Source organism: Silene latifolia, chromosome 11 (assembly GCF_048544455.1).
Source record: "Silene latifolia isolate original U9 population chromosome 11, ASM4854445v1, whole genome shotgun sequence".
Classification (NCBI taxonomy): domain Eukaryota; kingdom Viridiplantae; phylum Streptophyta; class Magnoliopsida; order Caryophyllales; family Caryophyllaceae; genus Silene; species Silene latifolia.
In genome coordinates, this window is record NC_133536.1 from 133,066,773 (window position 1) to 133,090,326 (window position 23,554).

Sequence of the window (23,554 nt, forward strand, 5' to 3'; positions counted from 1 at the left end):
CTATGGTTGCCGAACCCGTTATTCTTCGTGAGATCCGTGATAACCTTGTGGATGATGCTACTTTCAAAAGATTCCAAGCCAAGCTTCTTGAAGGGAAAGCTAAAGATTGTGAGATTGATGCTAGTGGATACCTTCGTTACCAAAGCCGCATGTATGTCCCCGATGCCAGTAACTTGAGAAAGAGAGTTCTTGATGAAGCCCATCTATCCCCTTATTCTATCCACCCCGGAGGAGACAAGATGTATAAGGATTTGAAGCTTCAATTTTGGTGGCCTAACATGAAGAATGACATTGTGACTTATGTTGGGAAATGCCTCACTTGTCAACAAGTGAAGATTGAGCATAAGAGACCCGGAGGTTTGCTACAACCCTTGGATGTGCCTTTATGGAAATGGGAATCTATCTCTATGGATTTTGTTATGGCCTTGCCTAAGACCGTTGGTGGAAAGGATGCCGTATGGGTGATTGTGGATAGATTGACCAAGTGTGCTAGGTTCATTCCCATAAAAGTGACATGGAGTCTAGATAGGCTTGCTAGTGCCTATGTTGAGGAGATTGTTCGTTACCATGGTGTCCCTAAGGAGATCGTGTCGGATCGTGACCCAAGATTTTGTTCGAGATTTTGGAAGGCTTTACAAGATGCTATGGGTAGTAAGTTGCTGATGAGTACCGCTTTCCATGCCGCTACCGATGGACAAACCGAAAGGACGATTCAAACTCTTGAAGATTTGTTGCGTGCTTGTGCCCTTGATTTCCATATTAGTTGGGAGAAGAGCCTACCTTTGGTGGAGTTTTCCTACAATAATAGTTACCATGCCTCCATCAAGATGGCTCCTTATGAAGCTTTATATGGAAGAAAGTGCCGTAGCCCGATTTGTTGGAATCAAGCAAGTGATGTTCGTGATCTAGGACCCGACGAGTTATCCGAAACAATTGACCAAGTGAAGATCATCCGAGAAAGAATGAAAGCCGCCCAAGATCGCCAAAAGTCTTATGCCGATGTTCGCCGTCGACCCTTGGAGTTTGAAATTGGTGATAAAGTGTTCTTGAAGGTTTCCCCTATGAAAGGAGTAAAGAGATTTGGAGTTAAAGAAAAGTTGAGTCCAAAGTACATTGGACCCTATGATGTGGTGAAAAGGATTGGTGCCGTGGCTTACAAATTGGATTTGCCCCCGAGTTTGGGTAAAGTTCATGATGTGTTCCATGTGTCTCAACTTAGGAAGTACATTAGTGACCTGAGTCATGTGTTGCAAAATGATATTCCCGAGCTTGAGCCTAGTCTTTCGTTCGAAGAGAGACCGATTCACATTTTGGATAAGAAAGACAAAAAGTTGAGGAGTAAAGTTGTCCCCTTACTGAAAGTTTTATGGAAGTGCGGTGACGTGGAAGAAGTGACTTGGGAACCGGAAGCTTCTATGCGTATCAAGTACCCGGATTTATTCTCTTAAGGTAATTTTCTTACTTCAAGTTTCGAGGACGAAACTTTTTAAAAGGAGGGGTGATTGTAACACCCGCCCTTTTCGTATAATTTTCATAAAGAAAAATAATACTTTTACATTACTTTAACTAGTTAATTTCATTATATTAATAAAAGTAATTTAATTAAAGCTATAAGTTTTAAAGTCTACGTATATAAAATATACGTTTTCGTCGGATAGAAATAATAATAATAATAATTATTAGCTCAGTTGGAATTATGAATACAATATCAAATATGAAAGTTTCTGGGAACAGGAGATTAAGTCTTGGCATTCTGAAAGTTGGAGGAATATCTTGCAAGTTAAAGATATGCTTATGAAGCAGTTTGGCTCACCTAATGCAGTTCTGCAGGTTTTGCATTCCTGTGTCAAGCATGGGAAGCTGCGAATAGCTCTGATTTATGAGCATTTCAGGACAAAGTTTGAGACAGTCAGATGGTATAAAGCTGTGTGGAGTAGAGCAGTTCTGCCAAAGCATAGCATTATCACGGTGCTTGCAATGCAACACAAATTGGCAACGATTGATCAACTAACTAGAAGGGGTATATGTCTGGTGAATTGGTGTGTGTTGTGTAAGCAGGATGCTGAAACTCATGATCATTTATTCTTTAGGTGCTCTTTTTCAGCAACTATTTGGTCCATGCTTCTCTATTGGATGAAGATACAAGGAAGATCTATGCAAATTTGAAAAGGGAACTAAATTGGATTGTAAGTAGGAGAGCTAAGAAGCATTGGAAGGCTCTATGGTTCTCGGGTTGTGTTCTTTTATTTGGTTTATAGTATTTGGGAAGAACGCAACATTCGCGTTTTCCAGGGTATTGACCATGATATGCAATATGTTGTTAGGAGGATACAGTTTATTGTAAGTACAAGGATATTACATGTATTACCTACGTGTAGACATGTGATGTTCCGGGTAGCTTGTAATGGTTGATCGGTTTCTTTGTTGGTTCTACTTTGTAAGATTTGGCCTATTTATTCCCTTTATGGAAGAATAAAAGTGGCTTGCCTTTCTTGCAAAAAAAAAAAAAAAAAAAAAAAAAAATAATAATAATAATAATAATAATAACTATTTTGATAATAAAATTTCCGTCTTAAATTATAGTAGGTTTAAGATGAACCTCCGTCTAGCAAAGGACCGTCACATTTTCACATGTGAGCCTAATCTATCCCCGACCTATCCCGTGTCGACAACACATTCCTTAACTTTAGCACCCAATTAAAATATAAGTTATTGACCCACACTCACAAATGTTGGACCAATCCAAAAACACCTCACCATTTTATATTCCTTCTTTTTCGAAATCCTTGTGTAAAAAGCTTGAACACCTGCAACAACATTTCAGCCGCTGTAAGAAAACAAAACTCAAAACAGGCTCAAGAAAACCCATTAATGGCGACCTAAAATCTTAGATTTCTAGCTCATTTTTCGACCAAACTCAATAATTCTTGCACCATTCTTCTCCTTGTCTCTTCCTTCATCTTTTAAGGTAAGAAAGGCATAGCCTTGTGAAGTTCTCGTCTCGACCGGTCTCATAAATGTGACGTTTTTAAACTAACTCGGCTCTTATTACGGTTTTTAGGTGAAGACTTCGAGGACCCCGAAGGAAACTCGTTCATAATTGACCATTCCCTTGAAGATTGAAGAAAGTTAAGGTAACGGTGATAGGTTACTCGACAAACGTCGGGAAACTCGCCCTTTCTACTCGACTTTTCTGTAGTTATAGTAAAAGTTGGAACCTTTGAATGATTTTTCGTGTATAGAAGTGTTCTTTGAAGTACATGTGGTAAACTTCCATGGTGGTTGTGTTGTTGCGTGCCCTTTCTCTGCTTTACCCAGTTTAGAGTTTCGAAAATAGGGTGTGACTTGTTTCTTGCTGTGTGAACTGTGTTTGCGTATCTGCTGGATTTTCTGAGTTCACTCATGCTAAAAATGATGGATTTGTTTACGCCTTTGTATGATTATACCGTCCTCAACACAGATTCTTCTTCCGTCTTAAAACGGTGCCATGGTAGAGCTGCTAGGTGCAGCCCAAAACTGTGACTCTGCTGTTCTCGAGCCCTGTTTTGGGTTGGACTAAACGGCCCCTCGAAAACGCTTTCTTGCTTGTGTCTTCATGCTAATGCCGTCACATGTATACTCGATTTTGGACTGTCAAATGGAGTTCGAGTCTGAGAACCGTGCATTCCTCGCCTCCTGTACAATTTCTTTAAACAAATTAACTTAGGACCGCTTGTGCGTGCAGTACGTGGGTCGGGGAATGAACGAATCATCGATTCCACTTTCTCACTTTACTTTCATTCTGTGTTTGCTGGGCTTACTGATGCCATGTTCCCTTTTTTTTCTTTATTTGTGTTTGCTGGGTTTGCCGAGCACATTGATACCATGCCCTCTTCTTTCTTTATTTTGTGATCACTGTGTTTGCTATATAAACATTGCCGTGTTCCTTTTTTTTGTTTCTTTATTGTGAGATTACTGATGTTGGACTCACCAACTTCAATGCTTGGGCTCAAACCATGAAAACTTTTGGGCTCACCTCTTCATTTTATTTGGACCAAATTTCTGGATGTTTGTGGGCTCATCATTATTGGATTTTTGGGCTCGTCTTGTCACTTGCATTGGATTTGTGTGCTTCCCGTAAATTTTCTCATGACGTAAATTACCCATCACCACTTGTTATATTTTACTTATTTTATTGAATCGGCACGTATAACTATAAAGTGAGATATTTATTTTATATGTCACAAGTATGAAAAGATGATTATAAATACTTACTGGTTGTGAGTCGTATTCTTGTAGAAATGCCATAGTACCATCATATATGCTTGACATGCCTTTATGCCTGCTTGAGCCGTTCTGCCAAGTATGGATTTAGCTCATTTATTCCGCCTCTTTCGGACTGTTCTGCCGATTGTGGGTTCTCGACTTCCGTTCTGTCGATCGAGTCTTGGATGCGGACTGTTCTGCCGCATGTCGAATCGGGGACCGTTCTGCCCCGAGAGTCTGGCCAGATTTAGACTAGGACTGAGTCTTTGTGATTATCATTGTCGTCCTACCAGGGAAAATTATATTTGATGAGTGTAGTAAAGGATTTGCATTTTGGATGGGTATATTGGTCATGTCTCCTTGAATTACGTGCTCATGGTTAAGTGGTCTTTATCTTGCCTTCCAGCATTTTCCTCCATTATTTAACTTTGTTTATGCTTTGCTTACTTGCCTATCTTATTCCTTTTCCTTATTTATGAATCTTTGAACATGTATGCTCATATGCATAGTTACAATTCAACTCATTCTCATCTTACTTGATCTGGTCATTTGTTTATGTGTTTTGTCATGTTCATCTTGATGTTTTGTGGCTGGGAGAACCTTGAGTTACTCCCCACTGACTGTGGCTTTCATGTTTACATGAATGACAGGTTGGTGAAGATGCTTATATGGGGTTTGACGTGTGAGCTAGCGAGTACCCCGGACTTTTAGATTTCCTATTTACCGCTTAGACTCACCTATTTCTTTATGTCATTCGAGGGATATATTTTCCCCACTTTTGACCGTTTTATTTGTATGGACCCTTGTTTTTGTTTCCGTTTTTCCTTCTGTTGAATGTTAGTGACTCCCGCATGCTAAACTCTATCTACTAAATAAAAGTTTTAAAAACTTCACATTTTTCGTATATATTTAGTAGTTTACTTTCCGCTTTATCGCGGGGTGTCACATATTATGTTTTAGTTCTTGTGATATTAATCCTCAGGAACAACAACAGTGGCTAAGGATATAAAAATCCTTTTGTTGTTTGATATTGTTGGGGTACATATTGTCATATTTTTGAGTACACGTGTTGACATTGTTTGAAAATTGTGATATTATTGCACTCAGTGGTTGATATTGTCTCGTATGTACTGTGATATTTCAATCATATTTTTGTAATATTGTTTCCTAAAAACATCCAATTGTAGTGGTAATATTTATGAATACTGGTGATATTGTTTCACTTGAAATGTGATATTCCTTAGAAGTATTGTACAATATAATACAATATAATAAAATACGTATACAAGCAAGTGTAATGTTGTGATATTGTTTAACTATTATGATGATATTGTTTTTGTATCAACTGTGATAAACCTTCAAATGAGGTGGGATAGTATTTAATAATGGAAACAAAACGACATTAGTAATTATGCGGTTTTTATAACGTTGATACCCAAAATGGAAAGAATACAAAATTGATGCCATTTGGAATGACATACAAGAAAAAATTGAATAGTATAAACAATGAAAATTCGATTCTGAAAGTTGATGATGTTAAATAAACTTCCTCAAAGATGCGAAGCCCTTAATCACTATCAACAAGTGAAGAAATCGCAAAACAAACGGACAAAAACAAAGTGACATAACGTTAGTAAGAAGTTTGACAAAGTATAACTTCTTTTTTATCAACTTCTCGTAATCGTTATATTGTTTCAAGGGTTGAATGATATTATGTTTTAGTTGTTGTGATATTAATACTCGGGAACAACAACGGTGGCTAAGGATATAAAAACCTTTTGTTGTTTGATATCTTGTTGAGGTACATCTTGTGATATTTTTGAATACACGTGTTGATATTGTTTGGTTGATTCTGAAAATAGATAGGGATTTAAAATTGATAAATGTTGCCAGTGACAAGTGATATTGTTATTAAATTATTGTGATATTGTTTCAAAGTAGACACCTTTTAATATTGGGATGATATTGGTTAACAAGGTACTGATATTATTTACCATGGAATGTGATATTTTTTAGCGTGGACTCTGATATTGTTTATCAGGGTCACACTTCAGCAACTGTGGTATAGCAAACGTAAAACTGGTATAATAAAAGGTGTAAGACAAATTACTTACATCGGATTCATGATCAAACGAGTGTTGTGATGTATCAACAGCTGGATTAGGGCAATTCCGCTTATCATGATGTGCCATTTGTTTACAATTATTGCAAAATCTTTTCGGCTTTTGTGCCTTTGCAACAGACTGATCTTTCTTGGACATCAACCTCTTGCCAGTACCCTTGTTTTTTGATTGAACAGGAGGTAGTATACGGACCTCAGATGAAGACTTAACCCCAAGGAGCATCTCCAACTCTTGGTGTTTAGTCAATTTTTCAGCATCAGACTTGAAATTTTGTCGAAATGTCTTCAGTAATGAAGTCAGTTCATTTATGTGATTTTCAGGCAGAGATTTGAGCAGTGTTAATGTTGAGTAGAATTCAGACCAGACAGTCGAAATCTGAAGCTTAGTGACATCCGACGAAGTAAAATCATCCAACAATTGACCGTGAGCATCATACAAGGGCATTTTTTTAGTGTTCTTTGTCCACCTACTGATAAGATACTTATCAGGTATCTTTTTGATCCCTTTACCTGATAAAATCCAGATGATGTATTTACATATGTAGCCCTTCCTCTCAAACAGCTTGCAAGAACATGTTGCATCAAATGTTGAAGGATTAAATGCGACAGTGTAACTCTTATTGAAGATAGAATCTTCAACTTCTAGGAACCTTCATCGCCCTCCCTTGAAGAATCACCAAAGACTACATGAGTTTAGAGAATCAACGCACTGCTGTTGGAATTCATAAAAGAGAGCGTGCGTATAAACAGTCGATGCATGAACCTCATGGCTAAGAAGGGTTTTGGTTTGAGGTAGGGAGTGATCACTATCTCTGTCAAGAGATTTTTGGGTGTAGCGTTGCTGATCCATAGCACTTTGAAAGCGCATCCAAAACTCAACAAGTGTGCCATGAGGATTCTCAAACCGCTTAAAGAAGCCGTTTGCGCTCTCGAGCGTTGCGTTGTTCTTAAAAGACAACCAAGAGGAATATCACGATAATACGCAGGAATCCAACGTTGCCGCCTGGAAAACAGATATTGCAACCATGTATTATCTTCCAATTGAAACTCACTGATCAACGAACACCACCTTTCTTGAAGTCGAAGGCTCTAACTCGAATCCCAAACAACAGAACTCGGACGAGTGACGAAGTCGGGATTTCATTGGTCAATGTCGTGCCTACCTTTTCGGTAATTTCTTCATAATATGCCACATGCAATAGCGATGGGCAGCGATCGTAAAAAGCAGCAGGACTGCAATTTTTATAGCAGGACATTGATCGGTAAAAAAGCAATGGGGTTCCTTCCCACCCATACAATCTAAAATTTTTGTGAAAATCCATTTAAAATTCTGGTCATTCTCCCTAGACATAAGCGAAGCACCAAAAGTGACGGACTTCTTGTGATGATCAACACCAGTAAAGGGAGCAAAGATCATGTCGTACTTATTAGTTGAATAGGTTGGGTCAAAAGTCACCGCCTCACCGTATAGAGCGTAATTACGACGTCTTTCGCCGCATCACCCAAAATACACGAAACAAACACTTATTCGATCAATATCATAGGCAAAATAAAAACCTTCCTGGGTTTCATGAAGGTGTTCCAACTGGTCTACAAACATTTGAGCATCCTTAAGACCTATAAAACACTTGATTTCCCTTCCAAAATTCTTAAACTCAGTCAAAGAAGCTCCAATATTTTCATAGCCGTCAACATATTCCTTGACGGACCTGAAAGTAGAGGTTGGGCTAATATTAACCTTGCAATTATCAACGATGGTTTGTTTATGTTGCAAAGCAAGGTTCCTACATTTTTTCTGAAATTCTCTATACTTGAGTGGAGAAAGACGGTGGTTATGGGCAGCATGAAACTGATCAACAACAAAGAGTGGCACTTGAACTTGGTCATTTTCTTTAATAACAAATCTAAAGAAAATCCTAGCTTTACAACCAATCCTAGTAACCTTAGTCTTCTTCGGATTAGAGGCCTTGACCATTGGCTCCTCCTCTTCACCAAGAATGGGTAATATTGTCGGCTTAGAATCCCCTAAATCCTTCCGGTGACACACAATCAATTTTGTCCTAATATCTCCACTACTACGAAACCTTTTCGTTGAAGATTTCCTTGGTTCAAAACCACATGCTATTGCATAAGTCTCATAAAACTGTATACCCTCGTCTAACGTAGCAAAAGTTTGTCCTATTTTAGGTGTAAATTCAGTTGCAATATTTCTGACCCACTCTTCAGAACCTCCAGGCGTCACCATCAAAGAAAGACGATTCCCAGCATGCACCTCATCAACGTCTATGCATTGTGGAGAAGGAACATGTACCACAGGGACAACAAGAGTATTTTCTACAACAAGAGAAGTTGAGTAAACAAATTATAACAAATATAACTAGATTATATCTGTGACTATGATATTGTGAAGGAATGCATGTGATATTGTGCAACATAAAACGTGATACTGATGAATATAAAATAAATACGCAACCGTATTGCAGCCTATGATAATCTTTGTGACGGAATACATGTGATATTTCGGAGCATAACATGTGATACAAATATAACAAATATAACTAGATCATAACAAACTATGATATTGTGAAGGAATGCATGTGATATTGTGCAACATAAAATGTGATACTGATGAATATAAAACAAATACACAACCGTATTGCAGCCTATGATACTTTGAAGGAATACATATGATATTCTGGAGCATAACATGTGATACAAATGCACATAAACTGATTACAAGTCATGTCTTTGCAAAGATATGATATTGTAAAGGACTCAAATCGATATTGTGAAGCATAACACGTGATACTAATGCACAGAGAGTAATGACCAGTAATGTCTGCAGCCTTTGATACCTGTAAAGAGTTCAATGTGATATTCTAAAGCATAACATGTGATACTAATGCACAAAAAGTAGTTGCGAGTCATGTACTAAAGCCTATGATACTGTAAAGGACTCAATGTGATATTGTGAAGCATAACACGTGATACTAATGCACAGAGAGTAATGACCAGTAATGTACTGCAGCCTTTGATACTGTAAAGAGTTCAATGTGATATTCTAAAGCATAACATGTGATACTAATGCACAAAAAGTAGTTGCGAGTCATGTACTAAAGCCTGTGATACTGTAAAGGACTCAATGTGATATTGTATAAGGGAAACTGATTCTAATGAGCAGTAATCAGGCTAACAAAAACTACAAAATTGTGATACTTTTCAGAATTAGTTATGATACTGTACTGAATAAAAAGTGATACAAAAGGAAACTGTTAAATAACGATTTAAACTTGAAGTAAACACAAGCAGTGAATGCAAAATAAACTTGATGATTAACAAAACAGACAATGAGTACATTATTTGTTATACGTCAATTAGAAGATGAAAAAAACAGAGATTAAATTTTAACGCAACAAAAATAGCAAAAACTACATGTTGAATAAAGTATATAACCAGTACATGATTTTAATACATAAAATAGCACGAATTGATGAATACGTGACTGATGTTGATGAATTATAACATCAATTATAACAAAAACCAGTAATTATACAACGAATTCAGTCGAATATACAATAACAATTAAACATCGTGCAATAAAACAGAAAAAGAATGAAAAAATTAAAACATAAAAATAAAGAAGCATAAAACGATGAATTACCTGACATTGAATATATTAAAACTGAGGAAAAAATAGATGAAGACGAATGATGAAGAAAAAGTGAAGGACAATAAGCAACTGAGACGAATTTTGAAGAAATCGCTGGAAATCAATCACGAATGATGATGAACACAGGTGAAGATGACAGCGAGAGCGAAGAAGACAACTACGCGCGAAAAATTGACGGCGTGAGAATGAAAAGTGTGATTGCGGAAGAGAGAGAGAAGAGAGAGAAAGTAAATGAATTCAAATGGTGAATTTGAGCTGATAATAGGGTTTATATAAGAACTTTAGGAAATTACGAAACTACCCTTACTAATAGCTTGATATAAAACAGTATTGTTATGACTCATGTGTGATATTTTTGATGGACTCATGGACTCAAATAATTAGGTAGGACTCATGTGATCCTAATTCTATATATATATATATATATATATAGAAATAGGATCATATGAGTTGGGTCATTATTGGTGAGTTACCCCTCTAAATCTAGACCATTCATCTAATCTAAGATGGATGGCTGAGATTTAATGTTGATCAACATATAAGAACCCATCTTTTTCCTCAACCTCATTCAATCTTACGTTATTTCAACTATCTCCTTCCCTGCTAATTTTATCTACTGTCAAACCCTAATTTTCATAACTCAAAACAAAACAATAGAACAATTCAATCCACGATTTCAACATCTATACAAATCTCGATAATATCAATTCTCATATCAATCGTTTACCGTTCTTTGCGATTAAACTTGTGCATAAATCCTAATAAATCACATCGACATATTTACTATATTGTGCAAAATCAAGGGAAACTCAAGAAGAGGAATCAAGAATTTAAGATTTATACTCAATCTTCATCCCCAATCATCATCATCCTTGTTCTAATTTGTCAATTAAGGAGATTTCGTCATATTGATTTCGTTGTCACTTTCGCTTCATCTCCGTATTTTTCTTCAATTTCACTATATGTAAGCACTAATTTTGTTATTCTAGATCTGATTTGTGCGTTTTCATTATCGTTCTTGTTTAATATCCGTTTCATTTTCGTTGATTTGTTAATTGTGTTTACCATGTTAATCATAACAACAGATTATTGTATTACTTTGACCGAATTATTGTATTATACAAACTCAGTTATTGTATTTTGCAGTTACTTTTTTTGTTGTTGTTTTAATCTGTTAACAACAGTTATTGTATTGTTTTAGCCGAATTATTGTATTATTCAAACTTAGTTATTGTATTGTTTTAAATTAGTTATTTCAAATTAAAGTTGTTGTAAGATGACGTCTTCTTATATAATCTGTTTAAGTTGGTTATAGTAATAGTACATCTCAATTATTGTATTGTTTTAACTTAGTTATTTAAATTTGTAATTATTGTTGTGGTCTTATATAATCTACTTATAGTTGTGTAGTTATTTATAACTTACTCCCTTTTTGTTTTTATTTCTTTCAGTGAACTTTTGTTGTCTACTGGTTCAGCCCACATCAATAAGCAAGAGATGGTTCTCGTCGGGAAGAAATATTGGTGGAAGAAACGTGAAAACAACGGCAAGACACGGTTCTCGTTGGAAGAAATATTTTTAGACGTTGTAATGAAGATAAATATATGTAATATTTGTGATGTTACTATTGTTAGATGTATTATTTGAAATGCTTAGATGTAATGATGATGATGATGCTTAGCTATAATTTATTGGAGATATTTGAGTGTAATGTGTTGGAAACAAAATAGTTATATAATGAAAGTAAGTGAATTTTTTTAGCCTTGTTATATATGATTATTTCATTTTTCAGATTTTTTAATTGCATTAACCAATCTCAATGATTGATTGAATGAAAATGACTAGTTATTTAATTAAAGATGATGAAAACAATCACAAGATAGATATATGAATATATTTGAGTTTCATCTCAATACAATACCACGATTTACTCATTACAATAACTGAGTTTCTACATTACAATAACTATAAATACCAGAATTTTACATTACAATAACTCAGTTTCTATATTACAATAACTGAGTTTCTACATTACAATAATTGAGTTTCTACATTGAAATAACTTCAAATACCAGATTCTATATTACAATAACTGAGTTTCTACATTACAATAATTGAGTTTCTACATTGAAATAACTACAAATACCAGAGTTGCTACATTACAATAACTGAGTTTTCCTACATTACAATAACTGAGTTTCTACATTATAATAACTGATCTTTTCAATTAAACAAGATGAAAACTAACAACACATGACCAAGTATATACATCAATTTTTCCATTGAACGTCAATTATCTGCGTCTATCTTGATTCAACCTGCAAATCATCAAAAAACAGAATATAACTTAACAAAACATCATATAGAATGACTCGGTCAATATATTACAATAACTAGACTGTAAAGTAACTATAATTGACTTTAAACAACTAAAGAGTGAATAACTGACTTTATTCATTACAATAATCAAGTTTCTACATTACAATAACTACAAATACCAGAGTTTCTTCATTACCATAATCGAGTCTATACGTTACAATAATGACTTCCTACATTACAATAATCGAGTTTCTACAATACAATAATCGAGTTTATGCATTTGAATAACTATTAAATAACCACGTTTCTTCATTACAATAAGTGAGTTTCTACCTTCAACTAGACATTTTAACATACAGTTGGTGTGCTAAGCTAGATTACCAACACTTTTTCAAGATTATGATGATAAATCACCAAGCAAATGCCAACGTTATGATAGACAAGTATATTAACGGAATATCAATTGACATAACTCGCAAAGCAACATATATTGACTTATATAATCTCCGATTACCTTCGTTTTTTCGATTTGTGCCAAGGTTTTTGCAAGTTCTGGGCAAAAAATGTCGATTGATTCATGTATTAATCAAATTGAACAAATATGATGAATTAATTTTGTGTTTTCGACTTGAATTAATCAAGTTTTTATGAATATTTGATTGAATAACATCTTGAAATTGAAGAAAATGGGAAAACAGAGAGAAAGAATAAAGAAATTAGGGAAGAAAAAAGAGAATATGAAGAAGATGAAGAATACAGGAGGCTTAATTTTGTTAAGCGTCGTTTATTTTGGTAGGTTAGGATATATTTTGGTCTAATCTCAGCCCTTGATCTTGTTAGATCCATTGGTATATAAATGCGGGGGTAACTCACGAAAAGTGGCAAACTCACCGGATCTTGCCTCTATATATATATGACCCTTAGCTAGGCTAATTGTATTTGGTAATGTTATGCGCTATTTAAAAACTATTTCATCAATTACGAAATAGAATTCTTGTGGAAGAGTATTTAAACAATTGCGTAAAAAAAAAAGAGTACTTATTCAAGGTTTAAATTTTTTTTACCTAGTCTAGATAACTTTCCCTATTCAAGGGTGACACAAAAATTAAGGGTGTTTGAATTAAATAAGCTAAAGTATTGTGGTGAAGTAAAGTAATTGGAGAGAGAGAAGATATTGTGGGTATTATTGTGGGGTGAGTTTATTAAAATAAGATAAAATGTGGGGTATTGTTGTGGGGTGAGACGGTGAGTGAAGTGATTAAAATAAGTATAAAACTTTACCAAATAAGATAATATGAAAGGTATTGTGAATAAATGAAAAAGGAAAGAGAGAAGGTTATAGAATAGGAGGGAGTATTAAACATTTCAATAATTTTTGTTCATTCGAAATAAAAATAATATTTTATCCCTAAAATTTAAAATAAAATATAAAACAAAGTATTGATATAATATGTTTTTCTAAAATGTGTCCAATAGGCATGTTAAGACGCTAAGAAATGAAAGATTTACATCAATCCATCGTATGTTAATTTTTCGATGTGGGACAATTCTATTATTTATATGTAATATATTCACCACACTTGCATTATTTTTCAACGTGGGACAAATAACATGCTAAGAAATACACCATCCCTTTTGCACCTAGTTTGACATCCGACCCAAATTCCGGATACGGGCAATTTCTACTTCAATATATGTAATAATTATATACCATCTATTAATATTCGTACGTTTTTTTTTATTATTTTTTATCATAATTAAAGTATGTGTAAATAATATGAAATTTATACTTTAATAATAGCATTTTTTTTATCACAAATCTAATTAAATTATTTTCGTAATTTTTTTACGATACTTTTTGTCAAAAGAAATGTACAATTTTTTATATAAATATTATAAATAAATATTGAATATAATATAGGAAAAATATATTATATTTTAATTATAATAATAATTAAAATATTTTCCACTATATTTTTTATATCAAAAATATTTTTTAGGATTTTTTCCTAAATTTATTAATTAATGAATTTTTGATAATACAAACTCTTAGGAGCCCTCTAAGACGATACTTAAGAAACCCAAAAGATTTTTGCCTGATCCCTAAGTTTCAAAGATGACTCATATTTATAATGATAGTATCACCCACCTAATAATAATTTTCCAATATGGAACAATTCTACTACTTATATGTAATATATTCAGCACACTTACATAATTCTTCAATGTGGGACAAATAACATATTAAGAAATACACCATCTTTTATCATAACTAAAATATGAGAAAATAATAATACTTCGTTCATACCATTGAATTGTTTACATTTTCTATTTTACCCCATTTCGCTTTACTGTATACGTTTCTATATATGGATATTTTTCGATCAATTGAATGACACACATATCCTTGTTTACTTTTATACCTTTTAGTGGGTGGGTGCCAAAATATGAGGGGTTTACATGAGAGTAGTTTTGTAACTAAACATATGAAAAGTAGAGATATCCCATTTTCTAAATATTTGTGCAAAAAGTAAATGTAATCAATTCAATGGAAAGGAGAAAGTAGTAAATAATATGAAATTTATACTCAAATAAAAGCATTTTTCGTTATGAATTCAAATATTTAAGTTTCTAAATGTTTTGGATTATACTTTTTGGTTAGATTGATAATCAAACAATTCTTTTATGTAAAATATTGCTTTGATATTAAAAATATAACATAGTATCTTTGTCATAATCTTGGAAGATCTTATAATATACTTTCCTAAAATTAAAAAAGATGATGTGGACGCGCTAATATCGCTCGAAAAAAGCCTCTTATATATATATATATATATATATATATATATATATATATATATATATATATATACATATATATACATATATATACATATATATATATATATATATATATATATATATATATATATATATATATATATATATATATATATATATATATATATATATATATATATATATATAGATTTAGGATCCGGTGAGAACGATCACTCGGTGCAAACGGTGAGAACGACCTACAATAGTAGGATTTTATAACAGATTTTATACGGTTTGCCTACTTTTTCTATTTTACGCGGTTCAAATATATTTGTGATATTTTTTCATTTCCTTCTCTCTCCTTTCATTTTTTTAGTTTCGTTCATCTCTCTACCTTTTCCCCCCCAAATCACCATAAACCCTAATTTCTTCCCCAAATCATTTCATCGTCAATTTCCGGTGAATTAATTGTTGATAACGATGAACGATTATCATTCGTCTGCCGTTTTCTCGTTCTACTCTACTTAATCGCTCTATTTCTATGAACTTCGCAAGTATTTTGGTATGATTCGCTCTATTCTATGAATTTCTTCGATTTTTTGTTTTATTAAGCTGAGTTATCCTTTAATAAGCTGAATCTAACTTCGTCGTTGTCTTTCGAAATCATTAATGCAGGTTTACCCTAATTTCTTCCCCAAATCAGTTGTTCGTCAATTTGCGGTGAATTAATTGTTGATAACGATGATCGATTATCATTCGTCTGCCGTTTTCTCGTTCTACTCTACTTAATCGCTCTATTTCTATGAACTTCGCAAATATTCTGGTATGATTTGATCTTCAACTTTTAGTTGTTAATGCCTATTTCTTTGATTATTTGTTTTATTAAGCTGAATTATCCTTTAATAAGCTGAATCTAACTTCGTCGTTGTCTTTCGAAATCATTAATGCAGGTTTATCTGCGTTACGGTTGAGATTCTTAATGTTTGGATGCAACGCCGTTTTGGCAAGCCCCACCTTGCCTTTCAAAAAGGCATATTACCTCATAGATGTCTTGTTGTGAGTTGAAGGGGCGGAGTGAGACCCGATAATTGTCTCACATCGGCAATATTATTAGATTAGTATAAATAAAGGTCATAGTTTTAATCACCTCTTTACTCGGGACGAGCAAAGGTTCGGTTTGGGGATCTTTGATGTGACTCCTATTTACGCACATTTAGTCCCCTAACTAGCCTATTTCCTATGCTTTTACTGTGTATTAGGGTCATTTCTTTTCTTTAGCTTCCTATTATGCATATTCTATGAGAATTGGTGTCCTTGATAGGAGAGGAGCATTAATCTTGCCTAAACGGAGTAAGTCGGAGCTAAATTGATTGCATCGAACGACCAAGCATCAAAGAGGAGACCCATCCTAAAGACCGTAGCTTAATAAAGCAAGTTTTAGGGCAATGAAGGACAATCTCCATGACCCAAGAACCTATCCCCATAAGTTGTTGGGCAAGGATGACGAGAAGAGAGCCATTACAAGAGGAAATTACTTGGAACCAAACCAAGAATTGCTTATTTGGCTCTGAAATTATGCTAGATGAAATGGCGTCTAAAAATCAAGTAGTGTAGGCTTTTGAATCACTCCAATAGGAGTCCAGATGAGGAAATGACGTCCGTTTTACAATTCGAGCTCAAATAGACAAGCTGAGCATCATGACAGGCGTCCCTACATCAGGATGGGCGTCCCCATAATCAGGACGGGCGTCCCTACCCCAGGACGCTCGACCTAAGCTCCAAGATTGTTTATTCACAGCTCCGGGACGCACGACCTGCTCAGGGGACTTGCAAGGAGTTAGTCGTGTTTGGTGGGTCTAGCTTTCATTTAAGCCCGTAATTAACTCTAAAGCTTACTTACTATATATACCCCTCTTGTATCTAGAGGAGATTAAGCCTCTTTTGTTTAGATTAAGCCTTCTTAGGAGTAGATTAGAATAGAATTAGTCTTTAATCTTTCCATAATTGCCCTTTAATCTTTCCTCAATTATTTCTCAAACAATCTTAGATCTAGCTTTGTACTTGAATAATTCTTGGGTTTGTATTGGGGAATTGGCAACTTTACACCATTAATCAAAGGTTTCTTCTATTGTTCTTCCATTTCCTTTGTTCATCTCAAGTTATTTACATTTGGATCTCTTGGGTATGTATTTGAAGACTAAGTGACAAGTCTCCATCTTTATTCAAAGATTCTCCTTTATTTATGTTCATCTTTACTTTCCAAGTTAGTAACTTTCTTAATCTCTGTTTATTTACTTCTTAATCCTTTGCTTATTATCTTGCTTAATCATCATGTCCACTTGTGTTGTAATGTTTGACACCATTGCTAGCATAATAATCATGATGTGTAGTGAGTTGTCCTCTAGCTAGGGTTAGTGGGGATTAGGGGAGTAATTATAGGATAGATCTATGCTTAATGAGTTCATATGAATGCTTGTTTATTGTACTTTTAACTTATGCACATGTTATGTTTGATGAAATGCTTGATTGACAACCTAGCATGATTCTCTTATATTTTTAACAAGACTTGTAAGACATAAACTAACTCAAGGCTTGTTAGACCATGCATATAGTTGAATAGAGAGAACCAAGTCGATGTAGGTGTTGTAAAGTTATGATCAACTCGGCTCCGAGACCTAAGTCTCCCTAGGAATTGTAAGACATAAGTTAACTCGATTCCAACACAATAATAATTGTTTGCATCTATATGAGTCATTTATGTGATTTTACCATGATTTCCTATGAACCCATGACACCCTAGTGCTTTTAATCGTTTGGTTACATCTCTATTTACTTGCCTTGTTATCCATTTGTTTACATTTCCATTATAGTAGTGTAGTTTACAACTCAAACCAAATCGTGACACTTGCATAAATTGAGATAGATAGCTAAGAACCCAAAGCACATCGTCCCGTGAATCGACCTCGACTTAACCACTTACTAGTTGTTTGTTGAGAATATAAATGTGTTTGATTGAGTGAACAACAACTCGCTCACATCAAAGTTGATGTGACCATAATTGGCGCATATTTAGCCCCCGAATTAGCCTTGTTCCCATGCTTTTTAGTGCCTATTTAGGTCATTTCTTATCTTTAGTTCTTTGTTTTGCATATTCTTTGAGATTTTGATCCCTTGGTAGGAAAGGAGTAAGAATCTTGCATTTTCATGGCAAAACGAGACTAAATTGATCGAATTCAATGACCAAGCATCAAGGAGAGACAAGATTAGAAGGCCTTTGTACATATTATAGTAGAAGAGCAAAGTTGAGAAAGGATCCTTGAGTCCCCAAGGAAATCCCCAAGGAATTTATGAAGAAAAGGGAATAAAAGAAGAAGATTTGTTGCTGACTGACAATCCGAGCGGATTGTCACCAATCCGAGCGGATTGTCACCAATCCGTCCGTCCCGCAGCAGCACAATCCGAGCGGCTTTGCCTTAATCCGCTCGGATTCCTCCTCCACAATCCGACCGGATTCCCCTGAATCCGCTCGGATTCCAACGCCAGAATCCGCCCGTCCCGACCCTATTCCGCCCGGATTCCAGCACAGCACGGATTGTCTTCTCCAAGCTACGAAGAAAGAAGCCCTTCTCTCAGAAAATACCGGCTCCTCCTTGCTCAACTTAAAATGTGTAATTACTAGTTTAGCCCTTAGTTAACCCTAATGCATCCTCCCTAATTTCCACTATAAATACCCCATTAGTCTAATTAGAGGAGCATGTTCTTCTTATCAATAATTAGTATAGTTAATATCAATCAAATCCCTCTTTAATATTGTAATCAAGTATTAATCAAGTTTTAATCCAAGTTTTAGTTCTTTAATCTCTCTTTTGTTCATCCTTTATTTTGGGTAATTGAAGATTATTTGGGTTATTGTTGGGAGATTGACAACCTTCCAATCAAGCATTCAAGTACTTCTTTTATCTTTGCTTTATTATTGGAATCATTAGTAGGTATAATCTCTTAATCCCTTTTTAATTATTGTTAATTACTTTCATTTATTCATCATGTTTCATATTGTTGGTATGATTGACAACCTTGCTAGCATGATCAACATGATAATGAGTGAGTAGTCTCTTAGCTAGGGTTAATGGGTGATTAGGGGAAACCAACATGGGGAATGATTCATGCTTAATCTAATATGCTTTCATGTTTTATTTGCTTGCTTGTTTTGATCTCAACTCATGCACATGTTATATTTGATGAAATGCTGAGCCTATGAATCCTTGCATTTACTGTCATCTTCTATCTTTTCAATGAGACTTGTAAGACATAACCCAACTCGAGTCTCATTAGACCATGCATATTGTTGAGTAGGGAAGATTAAGTCGACTTGTAGGTGTTGTACAATCTAATCGATTCGGCTCCGGGACCCAAACTTTCCTAGGATTGTAAGACATAACCCAACTCAATCCATCACAACAATAATTGCTTGCTTATAATTTGAGAACATGTTTGTATGATCATATCCCATGATTCCCCTATGATCCCATGACACCCTAGTGCCTTTAATCAATTGTTTACACCCCTTTAATTCATCTTGCTTGTTTATTTTCATTGCTATTTTAGTTTAGTGACCTTCTACATCAACCCAATTTGTGACACCCCTTAGACACCACTAGTTGCAATAGAATTCTCATTTCAATACCCGTCCCTTGGGATCCGACCTTTACTTGCCTCTTTACTAATTGTAGAGTTGTTTGTGGAGCTATAAATTGTGTTTTGATTCGACCGTGACCAACGACCACATCTTAATTTGTGAACACTTAGCGGGATCGCATCAAAAATGGCGCCGTTGCCGGGGATGGTGTTTATTTGATTTAGATTTCTTTTTATTGTTATTAGTTGTGTCTTTCTTCGCCTTGGGGAAGTAAAACTCCTCAAGGTTCGCTCTAATCGTTTTCAAGTTGTTTGATATTTTGCGAGATGGATTTCATAGACTGTTTTGTAGAGGACCACTTGAGTATCCCTTACTTCAAGGATCCCATGCAAGCATTAGAAGCCTTAGAAGCAAGTGAGGCTAAGAGCATGTATTGGGCGTTGGAGGTGGATCTCTTTGAGGCCGCTCTAGCTAACAAGGAACTTACTCGTGCACAATCCGAGTTGGTGCATAATATTCTAGTGGAAGCATGTCAACCCATAGAGGATGAGCAATCCATCCTAGAGGATATTTTACAAGCTCAAGAGCAAGAAGAACCCATCATGGGATTTGAATATGATGAGGTTGATGAAAGTGAAGTTGAGTATGCTATGAGAATGGAATGTCTAATGGAGATGGAGCAAATTCTCAATGAAACTCCAAAAGAAGAAAGTAAGGTACAAACTCCTACTTTGAAACCCCTTCCAACAAATTTGAAATATGCTTACCTTGATGAATCAAAGACCAAACCCGTGATTGTTAATGATAGACTTGATGATAACCAATTGGGAAAGTTGCTTGATGTGTTGAAACAACATGAGAAGGCTATAGGTTATAGTCTAGATGACCTTAAGGGGATAAGTCCCGACTTTTGCATGCCTAGAATTCATCTAGAGGAAGACCATAGGCCTACCATTCAACCCCAAAGAAGATTGAACCCCCACATGCAAGATGTTGTCAAAGGAGAAGTCATGAAATTACTTGATGCGGGAATCATATATCCCATATCGGATTCTTTGTGGGTTAGCCCCGTCCAAGTGGTACCTAAGAAAGGAGGTACCACGGTAGTGACAAATGAAAAGAATGAATTAATACCCACAAGAATGATCACCGGTTGGCGTATGTGCATTAACTACCGGAAATTAAACTCCGCAACAAGAAAAGATCACTTCCCCTTACCATTCATTGACCAAATGCTTGAGAGGTTAGCCTCCAACAAATTCTTTTGTTACCTTGACGGGTATTCGGAATTCTTCCAAATCCCTATACATCCGGATGACCAACATAAGACCACCTTCACATGCCCTTATGGCACTTTTGCATATAGGAGGATGCCTTTTGGATTATGTAACGCCCCCGCCATTTTCCAAAGGTGCATGATGAGTGTTTTCTCCGATTACTTAGAGACCATAATGGAAGTTTTTATGGATGATTTTAGTGTTTATGGAAAGGACTTTGACTCATGCTTGCATAATCTTTCTCTTGTGTTGCAAAAGTGTGAAGATGTTAGCCTTGTTTTAAATTGGGAAAAGTGTCACTTCATGGTCAATGAAGGAACTGTCTTAGGTAATTTGATTTCGGAAAAGGGCATCGAGGTCGATAAAGCTAAAGTTGAGGTGATAGAGAAACTCCCACCTCCCGTGAATGTTAGAGGGGTGAGAAGTTTTCTCGGTCACGCGGGTTTTTATCGTCGTTTCATAAAAGATTTTTCGAAAATAGCAAAACCCCTCACTCAACTTTTGCTTAAAGATGCCCAATTCCAATTTACTAACGAGTGTGTTGAAGCTTTTAATAGAATCAAAGAAGCATTAATCTCGGATCCAATCATTCAACCCCCGAATTGGGAGTTACCTTTCGAGATTATGTGTGACGCTAGCAACTACGCCGTTGGAGCGGTTCTTGGCCAACGGGTAGGGAGAGCTCTTCATGCCATCTATTACATAAGCAAGACCCTCGACCCCTCCCAAGTGAATTATGATACAACCGAAAAGGAGCTTCTTGCCATTGTTTATGCTTTGGATAAATTCTGTTCCTACTTGCTTGGATCCAAGGTGATTGTATTTTCAGATCACCGTGCTCTCCGACATCTCTTGATAAAGAAGGAGGCAAAACCAAGATTGTTGAGATGGATTTTGATTCTTCAAGAATTTGACTTGGAAATAAGAGACAAGAAAGGAGCCGAGAATGTAGTGGCGGATCACTTGTCAAGGATCCGGTTTCATGATGAAAATGGAGAAACCCCGATCAATGACTCATTTCCCGACGATATTTTGATGGCTATTCAAACTCAACTTGAAAGGCACACCACCCCATGGTTTGCCGATTATGCCAATTATATTGTTGGAAAAGTGCTCCCTCCAAATTTGAACCACAACCAAAGGAAGAGATTCCTATTCGAAGTGAAGAGGTACTTTTGGAATGATCCAAATCTCTACAAGGAGTGTAGTGATGGGTTCTACCGGAGATGCATCCCTCAATGGGAAGTCCAAGGAATCTTGGAAGGATGTCATTCATCACCCTACGGTGGGCACCATGGAGCAAGGAGAACCGTTGCAAAAATTCTCCAATCGGGCTTCTATTGGCCTACAATGTTCCAAGATACAAGAGAATTCATCATTCATTGCGATGCTTGTCAAAGAACGGGGAATATATCTTGGAGGAACGAAATGCCACAAAGGGGCATTCTAGAGGTAGAGATCTTCGATGTTTGGGGAATTGACTACCAAGGGCCCTTTGTGACATCCAATGGGAATAAGTACATCCTTGTGGCCGTAGATTATGTCTCAAAGTGGGTAGAGGCAATTGCCACCCCAAATGATGATGCAAAAACGGTCACCAAGCTTTTCAAGAAGATAATTTTCCCAAGATTTGGAGTTCCTAGAGCGATCATTAGTGATGGAGGAACACATTTCCATGAGAAGAAGCTTGCATCCCTTTTGACTAAATATGGTGTTCAACATCGAACCCGCTTGGGATATCATCCTCAAACAAGCGGTCAAGTGGAAATTTCAAATAGAGAGATCAAGCAAATCCTTGAAAAAGTTGTGAACAAGACTCGGAAAGATTGGAGCACAAAACTTGATGATGCTCTTTGGGCTTATAGGACGGCCTATAAGACTCCCATAGGAGCCTCCCCCTACAAGCTTGTCTATGGAAAAGCATGTCATTTGCCAATCGAATTGGAGTACAAAGCTTATTGGGCAATCCGAGCACTTAATCTTGATCTCAAATTGAGCGGTCAAAGGAGGATGATTCAAATCCAAGAGTTGGAGGAGTTCCGACTACAATCCTATGAGAATGCAAAGATTTACAAAGAAAGAACAAAATTTCTTCATGATAAAAGAATTAGACAAAAAGCCTTGCACAAGGGAGACAAAGTCCTTCTATTCAATTCCCGCTACCGACTCTTTCCGGGAAAATTGAACTCTAGATGGATGGGTCCCTATGTGATAACCGAATTGGAAAATATGGAGATTTCGAACTCAAGGCGGAAGATGGGAGCAAGTTCAAGGTAAATGGTCAAAGGTTGAAGCCCTACTATGAAGGAGCGTTTGTTGGAGAGGTCGAGGCTACCTACCTCGGGCCTCCTCCCCCTTAAAAGGACCATCTAAAGGAGAGTTTGGTGGAGTCCTCCCTAAACCACCACTTGTAAATATACTAACCCTCTAACTTGTATTTATTTATTGCATTTGTTTTAATAAATAACATGAACTCTTTTTCATGAGCGTAAGTAAGGGAGGGT

The 23,554-nt window shown here is 35.7% G+C and overlaps 1 long non-coding RNA gene across 1 annotated transcript; it reads left to right on the top strand.

The window, feature by feature from the left end:
* The first annotated feature begins 2,829 nt into the window (after positions 1-2,829).
* LOC141615084 (uncharacterized) lies at positions 2,830-5,110 on the top strand. The gene is made up of 3 exons (XR_012529607.1): positions 2,830-2,968; positions 3,062-3,134; positions 4,896-5,110. It is a non-coding gene; the product is annotated as an uncharacterized LOC141615084 (long non-coding RNA).
* The last annotated feature ends 18,444 nt before the right edge of the window (positions 5,111-23,554 follow it).